This window comes from Anguilla rostrata, chromosome 3, assembly GCF_018555375.3.
Source record: "Anguilla rostrata isolate EN2019 chromosome 3, ASM1855537v3, whole genome shotgun sequence".
Lineage (NCBI taxonomy): Eukaryota > Metazoa > Chordata > Actinopteri > Anguilliformes > Anguillidae > Anguilla > Anguilla rostrata.
Genome location: NC_057935.1, coordinates 69830548 through 69846031, shown reverse-complemented (window position 1 = coordinate 69846031; position 15484 = coordinate 69830548). Strand labels below are relative to the sequence as shown.

Here is a 15484-nt window from a genome sequence, read left to right as displayed (position 1 = left end):
CTTCCAGCACTTTCGTAGCGCGGCTACACACGGAGTCCCGATTTTGTGGAACCCTTAGGTGACTCCGCAGTGCATCAGCTCTTAGACCCCAGTCTGTTTTTGGCACTATTAAGCGTGAAAGGGGGGGAAGAGGCTGAATGCTCTGATCCGGGACAGGTGGCGCCCTCCAGTTTTTGGCGCGTTTCGTCTGAGGTCAATTAGCAGGGTCACATTCACCCGTAGTCCAAAAAGTAGCTGTGGGGCAAAGGGAACGATGCTACACTGGAGTCTGCTGGAGTCACCTGACCTCCTGAAGCAAAGAAATAAACGGATTTCTGGTGTAGACAGACACACACACACACACTTTATATTTTTTTTGTTCACAGGCACAGAAACATGGAAGGGGGAACCTCTGGTGGCTCCAAGCCGCGCCGGTTGGAAAGCAATCCCGCATTTTATTTTCACTTTTGCACGGCAACCGACATAGCAACGGTGAGTTTTGTCTAGCAGGGTCTCGCGCCCCCCCCCCCCCCCCCCCCCCCACCCCCCCACCAAACACACGCGAGTGCACATACACACACACACACGCGCGCACACACACACACACTCATACACCACTCCTTCATCTCTTCTTTCAGTCGTTCGCTCTCCCCGTCTCGTCTCCACGGTACAGAACTCGTAAATCGCCAGGCTCTGGGCCGGGCTGAGGCTTCCTGGGGTCAGAGGAGGGAAACACTGCCCCACACCCAGAGAACACACTCTCTCTCTCTCTCTTTCTCGGTCTTTCTTTCTCTCTCTTTCATTCTCTCTCTCTCTTTCTCGGTCTTTCTTACTCTCTCTCTGTCTCTCTCATTCTCTCTGTTTCGCTTTCATTCTCTCTCAGTCTCTCTCTCTTTCATTATCTCCCTCTTTCTGTATGCCTCTGTCCCTGTCATTCTCTCTCTGTCTCTCTCTCTCATTCCCTCTCTCTCTCTCTGTCTCTCTCTCTCTCTCTCTCTCTCTCTCTGGTCTCTCGCTCTCTGTGTCCCTCACAAACACAAGCACGCACAGCAACGGCAACAGACTTGCGGACCAAACCTGCCAGCACCAGGTGGTCAAGTGTGGTCTCTCTTTATTTATCTTTTTACAGAAGGCCATTCATGGGCAGCACTGGGTCTGCGGTATCCAGGAGAGGAGACAAACATCTGCTGCGAGGGGAAAGGGCCCTAAAATTCAGAGACATTTTCCGTTTGCACAGAAGCGAGGAACTTATTTCATCATTTGCGCAGAACTGTAAAGCAAATACACAGGGAAGATTCTCGCCATTTTCTGTGTCGTGCATTTGCCTAACGAAACGCAGTTTGTGACTGAGCCCGGGTTATGTAATTGCGGTTCTGACAACGACTGCGGATGGGAGACGTTACTGATTTAACCGTCATCTGCTTACGGGCCTGGAAAACAGGCCGGAGAACGGCAGTGTGTGCGGGAGGGGGAGGGGGGGGGGTAAAAAATCCAGATGGGAGGCTCTCACGCTAATTGAGAGAATAAAAATCTGCGGATGCATTTTAAAGCAGGTAACAAACAGGAAATCTCAAGCACCTGGCCCGAGCGTTTGAGAACAACAGCCCACAGCTGTTAACAACCAGGAGCAGTGGAAACAGGCCACTTCCAGCCCGTTCCTTTGAAGAGAAGCCCAGGAACAGAGGGCCCTATGAGGCGGTTTGTCCCACGTTTTGTCTCGTGTACAGTAAAAACCACCGGCCTGAATAATAATGAAACTGGAACTGCAGCGATACAAACCCGACCACAAACAGATTCACCCAGAACCCAGAGTACAAAAAAACCATAAATAAGGGAAATAATTTACTTCACAAAAACAGGAGACTGCTGGCAGACTAAATTATCCTCAGTTTGAACACAACGTTACCCTCATTCAGCCAAAACTTAGGAATATGAAGTTTCACTTCTTACAAATGTGGAAAGTCAGAGAGGACACACCTTTTGTTTTTTTGTTTTTTTTTTTTTTTTGGGGGGGGGGGGGGGTCAGTTTGCAGCTTCTAGGCAAGGACATAGGTCAAGGAGGAAAGGTCCTGATAAAACATGGGCCTCTGGAAACCAGCACAATACTGACAATCTGCCCCTTTATTATTAATCACACAAAACTCATAACGTGCTTCATTACAACACCGTCCGCAGGGCTCACAAACTACACCGACAGGGCAGCACAACACACTACATCGGCAGTTAAATTAAGCCACCAACCGCCCATTTCAATAAACGGGGGCACAATGCAGTCTGGGTAGGGGCAGACTCAGGCTCATTTTGATCAAAGCAGTACTGGAGCGTGTGTAACTCTGATTCGCTCCCTCCCTCCCCCCCACCCCCCCGCCCCCTTTTCAGCGGTGTCCTTAGCCCAGTACCCCAGATTCTGCTCCAGCTCTCAGCCCGATGGTGATGTAATCACATTAGACAGAGTGCTGCAGCGGCTGGCCTCGTCTGGCACGTCCACTAGAGAGCGAGGACTCATTATCCACAGATACAGACATGCAGGATTACCCAGCATGGCAGGGAAACATTTCCGCGCTGTCTACGGAAAAGCAAACTAGTGCCTAGGAATTTCAGACCAGGTAGATTTTTATAGATATGCATGTATACAGATCTAACCATTCTACTGTGGAGGCTTGTATACGACTTGTATAATAGAAAAAAAATCCCCTTTCTGATTTAATATTTCCTCCATTTTCTCCACAGAACAAACCACTCTGTTTGCTGCACAAAAAAGGAAATATCATGATAGCACAAAGTATGATTTTTTTTGGGACAAATTCTATGTTACCCTAGTGTGTTACAGGGCTTTGAAGAATCACTATTTGCAGAATTCAATCTGATGAAAAGGTCTTACACAGTTAAAATGGCATCACTTGCTCTGGGCATAATTAACATAAAAACCATGTTCCTGAGAACTCAATAAGCATGTTAGCACCTGTGATATCTCAACATAACCCAGCCCATATTCTGTGCTTGCACAAACATTTCTTTCAATTTATCTTTGAATAAAATAAAGAAAAAATTCAACTAATACTAAACATAAGACAGCTGAATATATTAATTGTATAAATTATATCAGACAGCAACACTCTTCTGAGTTTACATACATGACCCAGGTTAAACATATGCATTTGGAATGCATTAGAAAAACCAACAGAAAACCTGGAAACAAATGCATTTCATCGAGCGTCTAACCGAATAAGCATCTTACGCATAAATCCGTCAGATTAGTGTGTATATTAATAGAAAAGCCCCATCGCAGTGAAATGGGAGCATTGCAGCGTATGAAAATTCAATTTTAATAAGTAATCCAGAAAGCCAGGTCCACAGATTACAGGGCACACGTCACCTATCGTACGCAAACTGGCTGGCCTCCAGAGTCCGACAGCGGGCCCATATTTCCTGAGAGTCGCTCGGGTGTGTAATTACATTAAACGCAGAATAATATATAATTTAGACTTTCCTGGATGTGGGCCACCGCTGGCTTTTCCACTCTGAATGAAGTGTTAGAAACGCTGGTCAAAGTCTGGGGCAAGGTTGTCAGAAGGGGGGGGGGGGGGGCAGACATACCAATGATGGGGGGGGGGGAGGGGAAAATAAATAAATAAATAAATAAAAACTAAACACCTGCTACCTTCCAAAATAAAATTCATAACGCTGTGAAAGTACCATGGACAATGGAGGGCACTTCAATCCTATGCAAAAATAGAGGTGTAACTTTGTTAGGGTGCCCCACGTAAATACCTATGGCAAAAGCCTGAATTACTGTGTGCTCAAGAATCCGGTTATACATTGCTCTGCAAAAGAATCGTTGAGTAAAACAAATAAGTTCAGTTTATCATCATCTGGACTGTGAAGCCAGAGAAGAGGCCAACACAGCCGAGGACTCTGGGAGCTAAATCATGACCTCACTGCCGGGTGACAGTTACTGCAGAGGAAGGCCCATATATGGGAGACCGGGGGCTGGGCCCAATCAAGAGCGGCTTCACTAATGCACGGGCGTCGTGGAGCTTTGCTGTGTCAGCAATAACCCACAATTTGACTGGCGGTGGCATCCCGGTGCTGTACGACTCCCCTGGTGAGCCAATCGGAGGATGCACAGGCCACAGGGTTCTTTAACGGACCTAAATCGCTGCACCATTATTACTTTTTCTAATTATCACGGCTTTGTTTCTTCGTTAATTACCATCGTTGTTGCTTTTTTTTTTTTTTTTTAATTACACGTATTTGCGTCGGCGTTGACTTGCACTGGCATTTTTGAGGACCCCAGGAAGAGACTCGCTGTCACCATGGCGACAGCTAACAGGGATCCCCTTAATGAACATAAACACAAACCATCCATCTATATTTTCTTTAAAAAGTGCTGAGCTACCACTACATCGGTCCAGACGAGGGGGAGAGCAGAAGAGGGAGGGAGGGGGAGGAGTGCGGTGTGGACGGCCGAGCTGTCGGAGGGAAATTCGGCTAGCAGAAGGCTCCAGCGGCAGACGGGACTCCTGCCTCCCCGCTCCCCGTTACAGGGGGAAAGCCTGTGGTTTTTGGCACACGGTGATCGCAGGTTCAGATTCCGGTTGAGGAAACACGCTACCGTTTCTATTCTTACAGCAACGGCACGGTGCTGGGCCTTGGACCGGAGCTTGGAAACGTGAGGGGAAAAAAAGAAAAACGGCTTCCAAAAACAATGACAAGATGATCACATCGGCTAATGGGGTTTTCCAAGTAGAACACAGAAAATGTGAAGCTCTCTTAAGCTCTGTCTGCATATAATGCATTTATGAACTTCATTATGGGGGGAATCACTCACTCACACAGGACTAGTATATCACTCCCATTATAGACACAGAGTCAAACACTGTCCTGTTGTCAACTCTCCAGTCCAATCCTCTTCGACACCAGCAGCCATATTCCACTATTGCCTCATAAAGAAAAAACAGCTACACGCTAAATGCTAACCAGCCATGTTTTTCCTTATATGCAAACAAATAACTAGTCAGCAGTCTGACTCAAATTAGGCTATTTGACTCCAGGCAAAAATATAGAACAAGGAATGTGGCTTTGCCACAGTTCATACTTGCATTTATAATTTATAAAGTGGAATTGAAATTATTATTAGGTTATGTTGTGTACTGTTTTAAGGTGTAAGACCATCAAAAACATTTAAGATTAGTATCTTTCCTGAATCGGTTTCCTAAACCACTTTTCGTGAGTTTTTTCATGAGGATGACGAAATGCCTTTTTGGAATGATAAGAATGACTAATTTGTTTTACATATTGAATGACGAAAATACGATGAAATTAAAAACAGATCTCGACGATTGTGTTGCAGTTGCTTTGTGGCAAATATGAATATAACCAAGACTTGACATTAACACCTGCCACCCCCCAAATGCGGGTAGAATTTAGCAGTGATACGTAGCTCATTCACTCAAGCCATTTTGGCAGGTGACCTTTTGGTAGCATTTTCTATTAAACAAAATATTGTAGGTCAAAAAAGCATCAGAAATAAGGAAATCATTTGTAGCGACACTACATGATACTACAACTCCCATGAGTACTGTGTGCACATCCCCTGGACCATTCTCCAGTTCTGATCGAAAAAACACGGAAGTGACAACGATCGCAGCACTAAACACAGAAAACAACAGTGGCTCCATACAGATGCATGAACTTTGACCACAGACCGTTCTGTGACTTGGACAGATGGACGTCAATGATTTCAAAGTCGCTCTAGTTTATGTAACGTTGCAAAAAACAAAACAAAACAAAAAAAAGAAAGTCGTTTTGTCACAGTGTTCGGTTTAACCAGTGGCATATGGTGTGTAAGCCTACACAGGTGCAGTTATTACCATACCACCAATAATGATACTTTGTAATTGCAATTAAAAAATAAAGTAAAAGTAAACAAAATAATAAAAGTGCATCAGCAGAGCTTCAACATCGATGTTGTTAAATGAATATAAGCACATTATATTCGCATAATGCTCAATACCATCAGGTATAGCCAGTTCTCCTCAGCTGCCTGTAGGTGAGTAATAAAAGAATATTTATTTGCATTGCACGTTTTGTTTTTTTACATTATTTAAAAGTGTACTCTTTGTTCTTTGCACACACGCTTGGAGAATATCTAAGGCAAAGATCACACACACACACACATACACACACAAATGCAGTTTACTCAGGTGGATAAGCTGTAATGGTCTCTGTTCAAATAAAACGTTATGCCCAGACAAATGCATCCAGTTACCTTGTCCATTTACCTATACTTATTTAACCAACAAAGTTTAATCAACAAAGAAGCAATGAGTTGTTGAATAAAACTAGCTCATGTTTAATGTTAATCATATTTAATTATAATTATACAATTATAGCATTTTTGTCCACAGGTTAAGACTATAACTGAATCAAAAAACTGGTGGCAAAAACAACACCGGTGAGAGGCAGTGGCCAGGTGACCAATCCAATCGCAGTATCTTTCCTGAACAGTGCCCTTAATTATACCGTGGAGGAGCGCTCGCTAAGTGCAGTGACTCAACACCAATTTCATCCCACCCAGTACTGAACGAGAGCGCTACGGTACGCAAGCCTTCAAACTCTTGCTATTGCTGCAAAAAGCTACTGCGTATTATCTGGCGTAATTTAACATAATCACAGTGGTTTATCTGAACAAGAAATGGAATTATGCTCAATTCCCAATAGAGGAAGATAAATAATGGAGCTCTCAGGCTTAAAATAAATAAATAAATAAAATCACATGTCAGATGTACCACATACATTGTAGATCAGTGATTCCAGTACTGCAGTTATGGCCAAATTAGGGACCTTTTGAGTTTGGGGTCTCTCGGACAGTTATACACCCTCAGGGACTCAAAAGCATTCAAAAAAATGTTTTATTTTTTTTTTTTTTCATTTAATGGAAAATTGAGGCCCATGTTTTAGACTGAGAGGTTTAGATATGTTGGGAAAGTTGCTTCTTTTGTAAAAAAAAAAAAGGTGTATTTGGTCATCGCATTCTAACTGGAACTAAAAAAAAAAAGACCTTTCTAGCTTTTATGACCTTTCTACACGTTGAGATGACCTTTCTGAACCTTCCTATCCCACCCTCAGCTCAACAGTAGATTACAGCTATCAAAAGCACTCTTCCATTTCTCTGCCCAGTGCTCTTACAGGAGTCTAGCAGGCCAGGGTTCACACAGCTAAGAGTGAGCCAAAAAAGAGTTAAGCACGGCAATGCGAGAAGTGCCGGATTTTAACCACTCACGTCTCTGACAACTGTGACTGACGATTCCCAATTGCATTCCCAGCCAAGATCCAAGGCCCACCCACATTTTTTTAAAGACAAATTCTTAAGTTATCAAAAAAGCCTCAAAACAACACCCTTCATTAATCATTGTTGTCAAGATGGTGGAGATATAAAAGTATGCTTGAACGGCTAACAAGCAGGGAAACCTTTTCACACAAGATATGGGTCTCGTGACTAGGATACTAGACTATATAGGACCGGTTCCCAGAGCAATGTGTAAGGTTTCACAACATAACTCACAAGAGTTCTGGGTCCTTGCATGAGATTTGGTCTCCTCCTGTCTTTTAACCAAAGGTACCGTAGTTATGGCGATCAGTCATCTTCTTCCTAGTGCTGCTTTATGATATATGTTATCATTGCAAGGAATATGTAGCATCACTACAAAACATACAAAGCACAACTGAGGAAGCCTGCCCAACAAAACAGCAAATTGGCCATTTCCAATAATTACAATACAAACAATAAACCAAGTCAGAACATAACCAAGACGGCACAGGTTTTTGCCAGTATTGACTACAAGTCGATTTTGAGAACACTGCCGTTACCTCTACGGTAAAGCATCTGCCGGCTTGTCTTTCTTCAGTGCTCTCTCCAACCCCTCCTCCACTCATTAGGCCAACCGCTGTTCCCCTCAAAATGGCTTAATCAAACACAGAAATGTTGAGGGTGCTGGGCTGGACGGCTGGTCTTATTTTCCCCTCTCCATCGGCCTGGTTCTCCCCCCGATTTTCGACCCCCCCCCCCCCACCAAAACTGGCTTTCTGCCTGTGTTTAAACTGCGTGCTCTTGTCATGAGTTACCATGTCGATTTCCCAGCACCGCCAACACCCCCCAAATTTTATGCCCTTGCCAACCTCCATGCCTCCCTCCCCCCTCACCTCCACATGGCCCACCCCCCTCCCCAAGACATGTAGCAGGAGTCAGGGTCTCAAACACCCCCCCCACCTCCCCCAGGCCTCAGCAGCACAGCACACTGTGGTGTGGTCTTACCAGCAGAACACAGCACAGCTAGTCAGGTTCTGCATCTGAACGCCATTCGTTTTAGACTTCGCCTGGGGCCGTATGGATGGACATTTGCTGTGGTAGGTCCATCATTTCCTGTGTATCCAATCTGCCTCTGTTTTACACCAGGCCGGCCGGTGGAGGATGGGCTCCCCCTCTTTATCCGGGTTCCTCCAGAGATTTCTTCTCATCGGGGGAGTTTTTTGTTTTGAGTGCTTTTTTTCTTCTTCCTACAGTAGTTGTTTTTTTTTTTTTGGACCTCACTGCTTGCTTTTTGGGGGTTCAGGCCAGGTCTCTGGACAATTTTCTTTCCGTTTCTCTGTAGAGAGTCTCTATACAAAAAGCTCTATACAAATACAACTTCTTTGATTTAATTTGATATATGGCAGGAAAAGCGACGTATGTTTCATGAAAATTCAGCGCATTCCCGCTGTACTCAGAACAGAAGAACAGACGAGAGTATTTGATGCGGAGAGCGCACCATTCAGCCCACCTAGGGCCCCTTACTTCAGACCGCGTGAACACACACACCTGAACAGACTGAAGCAGAAACAGGCGAGCGTATCCTCTCTCTCTCTCTATCTCTCCGCTCAAACGCGTGTACATTTCCAGGTTCTCCGCGGTCTCGGGTGAGAGTGTCGTCATGGCGCGGTTATGGCGGACCGGGCCCTCGACTTCAGCGGCTGAACGGAAAATCCAGCTGCCACGGTTTCAGTGCTCAATAATAGACTGAATCAAATCGCTCAGCAAAAGCCAGAGTTCCTGAAGAGCCGGGGGGGGGGCGATCATGCAGACAGTCATTCATTCTCGTCCTTCAGTCGAAAGAAGCCTGAACTTAGCCTTGCTTTTTTTCCTCCAGAGATTTCTTCTCATCGGGGGAGTTTTTTGTTTTGAGTGCTTTTTTTCTTCTTCCTACAGTAGTTGTTCTTTATCCGGGTTCCTCCAGAGATTTTTCTTCGATTTTTTTTTTGAGCTTGGATTTTTTCTTCTTCCTACAGTAGTTGTTTTTTTTTTTGGACCTCACTGCTTGCTTTTTGGGGGTTCAGGCCAGGTCTCTGGACAATTTTCTTTCCGTTTCTCTGTAGAGAGTCTCTATACAAAAAGCTCTATACAAATACAACTTCTTTGATTTAATTTGATATATGGCAGGAAAAGCGACGTATGTTTCATGAAAATTCAGCGCATTCCCGCTGTACTCAGAACAGAAGAACAGACGAGAGTATTTGATGCGGAGAGCGCACCATTCAGCCCACCTAGGGCCCCTTACTTCAGACCGCGTGAACACACACACCTGAACAGACTGAAGCAGAAACAGGCGAGCGTATCCTCTCTCTCTCTCTATCTCTCCGCTCAAACGCGTGTACATTTCCAGGTTCTCCGCGGTCTCGGGTGAGAGTGTCGTCATGGCGCGGTTATGGCGGACCGGGCCCTCGACTTCAGCGGCTGAACGGAAAATCCAGCTGCCACGGTTTCAGTGCTCAATAATAGACTGAATCAAATCGCTCAGCAAAAGCCAGAGTTCCTGAAGAGCCGGGGGGGGGGGCGATCATGCAGACAGTCATTCATTCTTGTCCTTCAGTCGAAAGAAGCCTGAACTTAAATAACACACACATATGGAAAATGAAAGTCGCCTTTTCATGCGTGAGGCCTTTAAAGAAAAATATGTTCTGTTGATATGAGTCAACCTTCAAGCAGTGCAACCAGGAAAAGATTCATTTGCCTTCGTACATGAAATACTGCAGGTCTTAGCATAGCAAGGTAGCCACATTAAGATTCCCCAATAGATTTTTTTTTTCTTTCTTTCTTTTTTTTTTTTAAAGAGCTTGGAAACCACAGTAAAGCAGTGGCGACCAAGTGCTGGAAGGCCATTTTAACTTCACAAGGCAGCTGTGCACGCCGTGAAAGGCACTATACTGCTGCCAAGACCTACACCAGTGCTGCCCTGCCCCGAATCTGGAGGACAAGAGGCTCAGAACCCAGGGTTCGAATTAATCTTTCCAACGCCACAGGGCAGATCAAGCTATTATCCTTTATTATTAGAAGTCCCCAAGGACACACACACACACACACACACAGGGGAAAATACTCAACAAGCAAGTGAGTATGTCCAGTCTAATTGAATGCACTTTGCTTCTCCTCACACAAATATATACATTTTTTTTATTTTTCATAAAACACATCACATGCACTTTATAATGCACATTATATAATAACAAGAAGCCCTTGCATAACGCATGTTTCTGAAAGGGCACACTCAAAATTCATCAGTCATTTTAATAGAAATATTAATATATATATTTTTTTACAGTCCTCATTATGCTCTTCATCGTGTCTTTCCACCGCAGTACGAGTTCTCTTTTGGCCCTGCGGTGATGAGTCACGGTTTTTTGAGTGGCGGGCAGCGGGGGCCAGGTGGGCGGGGCCACGTGAGCGCAGAGAGAACGGTAAATACGGCGTGCGCAGCTACCCACGTCTCCCCACTTCAGGTACCGTGTGTCCCGTGGGGTCAGCTCCGGGAACACGAGAAATGGAGAGTGCGCCGTTCGCGTAAACAAATTTTTTAAAATTATTTATTTATTTATTTTTAAAAGGTGCTCATTTCCGTCTCGTTCAAACCGGCTCTCAAATCGTTCTGATTGGCTGAAGTGCACTCCCCTGAAGTGCCACCTTTTTATTTTCAGAGGCTAAAAGCAATGTTGTCAGGAGACCTGCAGTAGTCACGGACATTAACGGAAAGGACCAGGGTGCAAGAGACAATGATAAAAACCATGCTTTACTGCCTCAGACAATTTCTGCGAAGGATTATCCTTTGTCTTCTATCAATGGCGAACAGAAAAAAAGTGGCAGACCAACACAAACTTTCCAGGGTACAATACAAACCAAACTTACCAACTCCAAGACAGTTAAAAAAAAAATGTGAAATTGGTACATCTGTGACAGAATTTGCAGTGCGATCAACACCGTCAGTCTGACCCAACCGTAGGGGGCCGTTGGTCCCGACACACTCTGTGTGACAATACTCGGCAAATGCCCGTCCTCCTCTCCTACATTTTAGGACCCTGTGTACACCACACGTTCCAGACACGAGGCCTAGAAACCAACACGGTGACGACAGATGAGGAAGTGCATCCATCTTGGCTCAGAGCGTCCCGCACGTGTGCAGTCTGAGGAGGAAACTAAATTTTAGGGTGCGTGGACATTCGAAGCGGACAACTGTGCATCACGTCGACCCTTGAGCCCCGTGTGGACACGGAAATGAAGAGTCGGCCTTAAAATGAGGCCTGCCGGGACCACAGGCGTGCTTCCGCTTTAGTGCGATGAAGGGGGTGTGGTCCTGCAGAATGATGCTGCGCGTTCCCCACCAATCGAAAACATCATTACCCAGGTCAACTGGTCCCCCTGCCCAGCAGTCCAAAAAGCACATTCTGTGCAGCGGCTCAAAGCAGTTAAAGCCACGGCAACCTGCCTCGGGTTTAAATGAGACAACGTACACTGCTGCAGGTAGAAGCACACAGACCCAGACAGCCCATAGGGGTACTGCCAAGAGAAAAAATCTCAGCACAGAACTAGACAGCATCCCTCCCGTTCCTTGACCACATGGATACCCTACAGCTTCCAGGAAATAGGAAATAAACAGGCGGATGAAACCCAGACTTCGCATGACCCAAAAAACACACTCAGTCACTTGAATGCATTAATCCTGGGAAAGGACACTGCCATCGTGTTCCAACTTTGATCGTTCTGCTGTACTGGGTTTGTCTCGTCTCCATTTAAGGCTGTCTTTTCCAGTCTCTTCATCCTCCGCAATCTGAAGACATCCTTTTCTGCTTGTCTGACTGGCCCTGGTAAGTGTACCCATATGGTTCTCCTACTATGATTTGGTTCAATGGTAAGCTTGACCACAAAAGCCACACAAAGATGAGAAAACTGCAAGTTAATCGGACTAGTTCTGCCTGAAGGCCGAAAACTTTTTCCATGGGACCGACTGAAGTACTCCTCGAACAAAATCGTGCACTATAAGGCAGAGCAATGGCGCTTTCCAAACTTTAAATTACTCTACGAAGAGAGACGTTTACTTTCATGTACTTTCAAAAAGCATTAAAGCCTAAATAAGTTCGGTCTTTAAATTCCCTTTATTTGATAGACCGCAAAAAAATCTCAGCCCAGCGAATATGCAGACTGCGTGATAGCATCTCGTATGAAAATGACCGAGACAGAGGGTTGGTAAGGCACACACTGAAAACGTAATGCCACATTTCTTTTCTCTTGCCAATGCAGAAAAATACTGGAGCAACATTTAAATACGCCTTTTGTTCACTGCACAAACTTCCTGTGAGTTTATCGTGCCTGTTGTTTCGGGCTCCAGGATTGTATGGTGGTACTTGCACGCATTAAACGTGATATCATGTGCGCAAGCCGTTTCTGACAAAGACACCAATGTTCCACATGGTGATTGCATTTAATCAGCGTGATTCAATATATTTGAAACACAAGGCAGAATACATATTTTGTAGATTATTAAATAACATCAAGTGGAGCGATTACCTAATAGGATTATATCAACTGGCACTCCACAAAAAACGCACTGAAATAAGTGTGTCAGTTCATTCAGAAATTCATCAAACAGTTTTAAGCAGCAGGAGACGGTTTATTTAGCAGGCTTTTTAATCCCATTTAATCTGTCCTGAAAAGTTGCCAAATTGTGAATTTACAGCAGCACAAGTTAATACCTTTATTGTGATCTCTACACAGCAGTCAGATAGCAGCCAGGCCTGCCAGGACAAACAGTTCCGTCTTTGATAACAGCTTGAAGCCACATTTCAAACGGTAAACAGCTCTTTAATGCGCATACGTGTTAGCAACCTTGGCATCCTTTCACGAGTGGACTTTCCCTCAATGTTCCCTGCACAGATGCAAGACAAGGATGACTGCAACCAGCCAATCACAAAACAGATTTTAAAATCACATGGTCTAAAGGGAGTCGCTCAGTTACCTCTGAACGGGGCAGAGATTCCATAAACAACGGATTCCACATCTCACGCTGAGATTCAACACAAACACCGGCCATCAACAAATCAGCTGTCATAGACCATCGCGTCTCAAAGACTTCTGGGAAACGCTGGCAAATGTTTACCTGGCCCCATTTGTGGGGGTAAATCCAATGAGGTTTGCAAGATTCCACCAAAAACAAGCATATGTGCGCACCAGACTGTATTCACATGGCCACGACTCATTAAAAAACGAAAACCCAACCCTTTCTGTCTTCCATTCTCCAGCTTTCTGTTCTTTGAATTCCAGCTTGAAACACAGTGCAGTTGAAGCCCTGCAAGGACAGCAACAGGCAGACCACATTTGACATGTGGACCCCCGGATGAATTAAGATTTTAAAACTTGTATGGAATGGAGGGTGGGTGGCTATAACCAACACTGCTAGAGTAATGCAATGAGTGTATAAAAACAAATAATGTCTTTAAGAGGAGAAAACCCCAAGCTCATAAACACACGCTGATACCGAAATGCTACATTTCCTGCCTTTGCCACTAGTGCAATGACCCGAGGGAAAAAAAAAAAAATCACCATGACCAATTTAGACATTTCCATGAAAGAGCTGCCAAAACGATCCCTGCTGTTTGTAGCCAAATTTAAATCTGTCCAGAGAGAGAGAGAGCCCAGGCAGATAAGTTACTATCATATTGTTACAATCTGGGAGATATTACCTGGATATTAACTGCATACAACTCGCTTCTCCCCAGACAATCGAATGCAATACTTAGATCCTATGTATTTGCATATCAAAGTTGCAGCTCAACTAAGAACAAAAAAAAAATGAATGAAGTTAGATGGAAATGGGAACCATATTGCGAATTCCCCCTTTCATCCTTCCTCACCGTGTGACTCAATGCGTGAGCAAGCAAGAACTATTTTCCTTTAGATCAAACCCACATGGACACTTGGGAGCCAGCGCGTGGGGGGATTCCTGGTCTGAAAGCTCCCCTTTGTGCGCGTGTGTGTATACTTGTGCTTATGTTCGCGGAAACCCCTGAAGATTCATCGTCACGCCGAACCTTCGGTGAGGTACGGCGATGGAAGCAAATTTTTATTATTTTTATTTTTTAAAAGATCGCTCTGCGCTTCTGGAATCAATTAGCAACCAGTAATGAACGGATTCCTGACAACCCAAACTGACCCGTTAACGTTTCGTAGCCTACTCGCACCATGACATCTATGGCTTTCATTATTTCTTAAATTCATGACGTTTCAGAAAAAAGAAATAATGAAACCAAAACGAGGAAAGGTTTCCATAAATCACAAGATGTAGGCTAGAGGGCCTCTTTAGTTAAGAAGTAAAAGGCACCCCCTACTTCTCCCTGCACAGTGCCGTATACCCCATATCCAGTTTAGTTGGGTATATCAAAATGTTTCTTAATTTTCCTCTTAATGCCACTTAATGATTTAATTCATTTCGAAAGTGCGACAAGCGCATTCGTCTCAACAATCATCTTAAGATCGCAAAAAGTAGTTCGCAGTTGACTCGGCGTGATTTCAATACAGTCGGTGCGTGCTGTCAAATGCTTGTAATAGGCGAAGAGATCGACTCAGCCGTCATGCATTAACAATGCAAAATTTGCCCTAGTTTCCCCCAAAGAGATGAGCAGTAACAAAGGTAGACACCCCCCTCCCCTCTCTCTCTCCCCCCGAACCACTCCCCCTAAAAAGGTTTTGGCCTCAAGCCCCTCTGAGTCTGCAGGACAAGGACTCATGAACTGAATAGGAGAAACGGCAGAAAAGAAAGACAAGCCACCGTGTTTGGGAGAAGAATGACACTAACTTGCACTCGTGCACCGTCTTGCCATTAGCGACTTCCGTAGTCTAAGCTAATTAAATGCAGGCTAATCTTTAAATTAGTTAGCCTACTACGCCCTAATTAGGTATGCGGATTTTGAGACCATGTGCACCGAACAATATAGCCTAAATAAACTCCTCGCGAACGCCAGCCGGCAAAATTGATATTCTAACGTAGAAAAGAAAAACTCACAATGAGTCCAAATCTGAAGGCGACGTCGGACTAAGATGCCTAAATCATTTCTTAAACCATTTCATACCTAAAACATCAAAAACATGTATGCAAACTCAATTGAAACACTAGAAGAAAATATTACCATAGCATATTCTCTG

The 15484-nt window shown here is 44.5% G+C and overlaps 1 protein-coding gene across 6 annotated transcripts in view; it reads right to left on the bottom strand.

Annotated features, from left to right (window-relative positions):
* myo1b (myosin IB) overlaps positions 1-15484 on the bottom strand; it is a 97528-nt gene that overhangs the window by 81461 nt on the left and 583 nt on the right. The gene's annotated exons all lie outside the window — the stretch shown is intronic.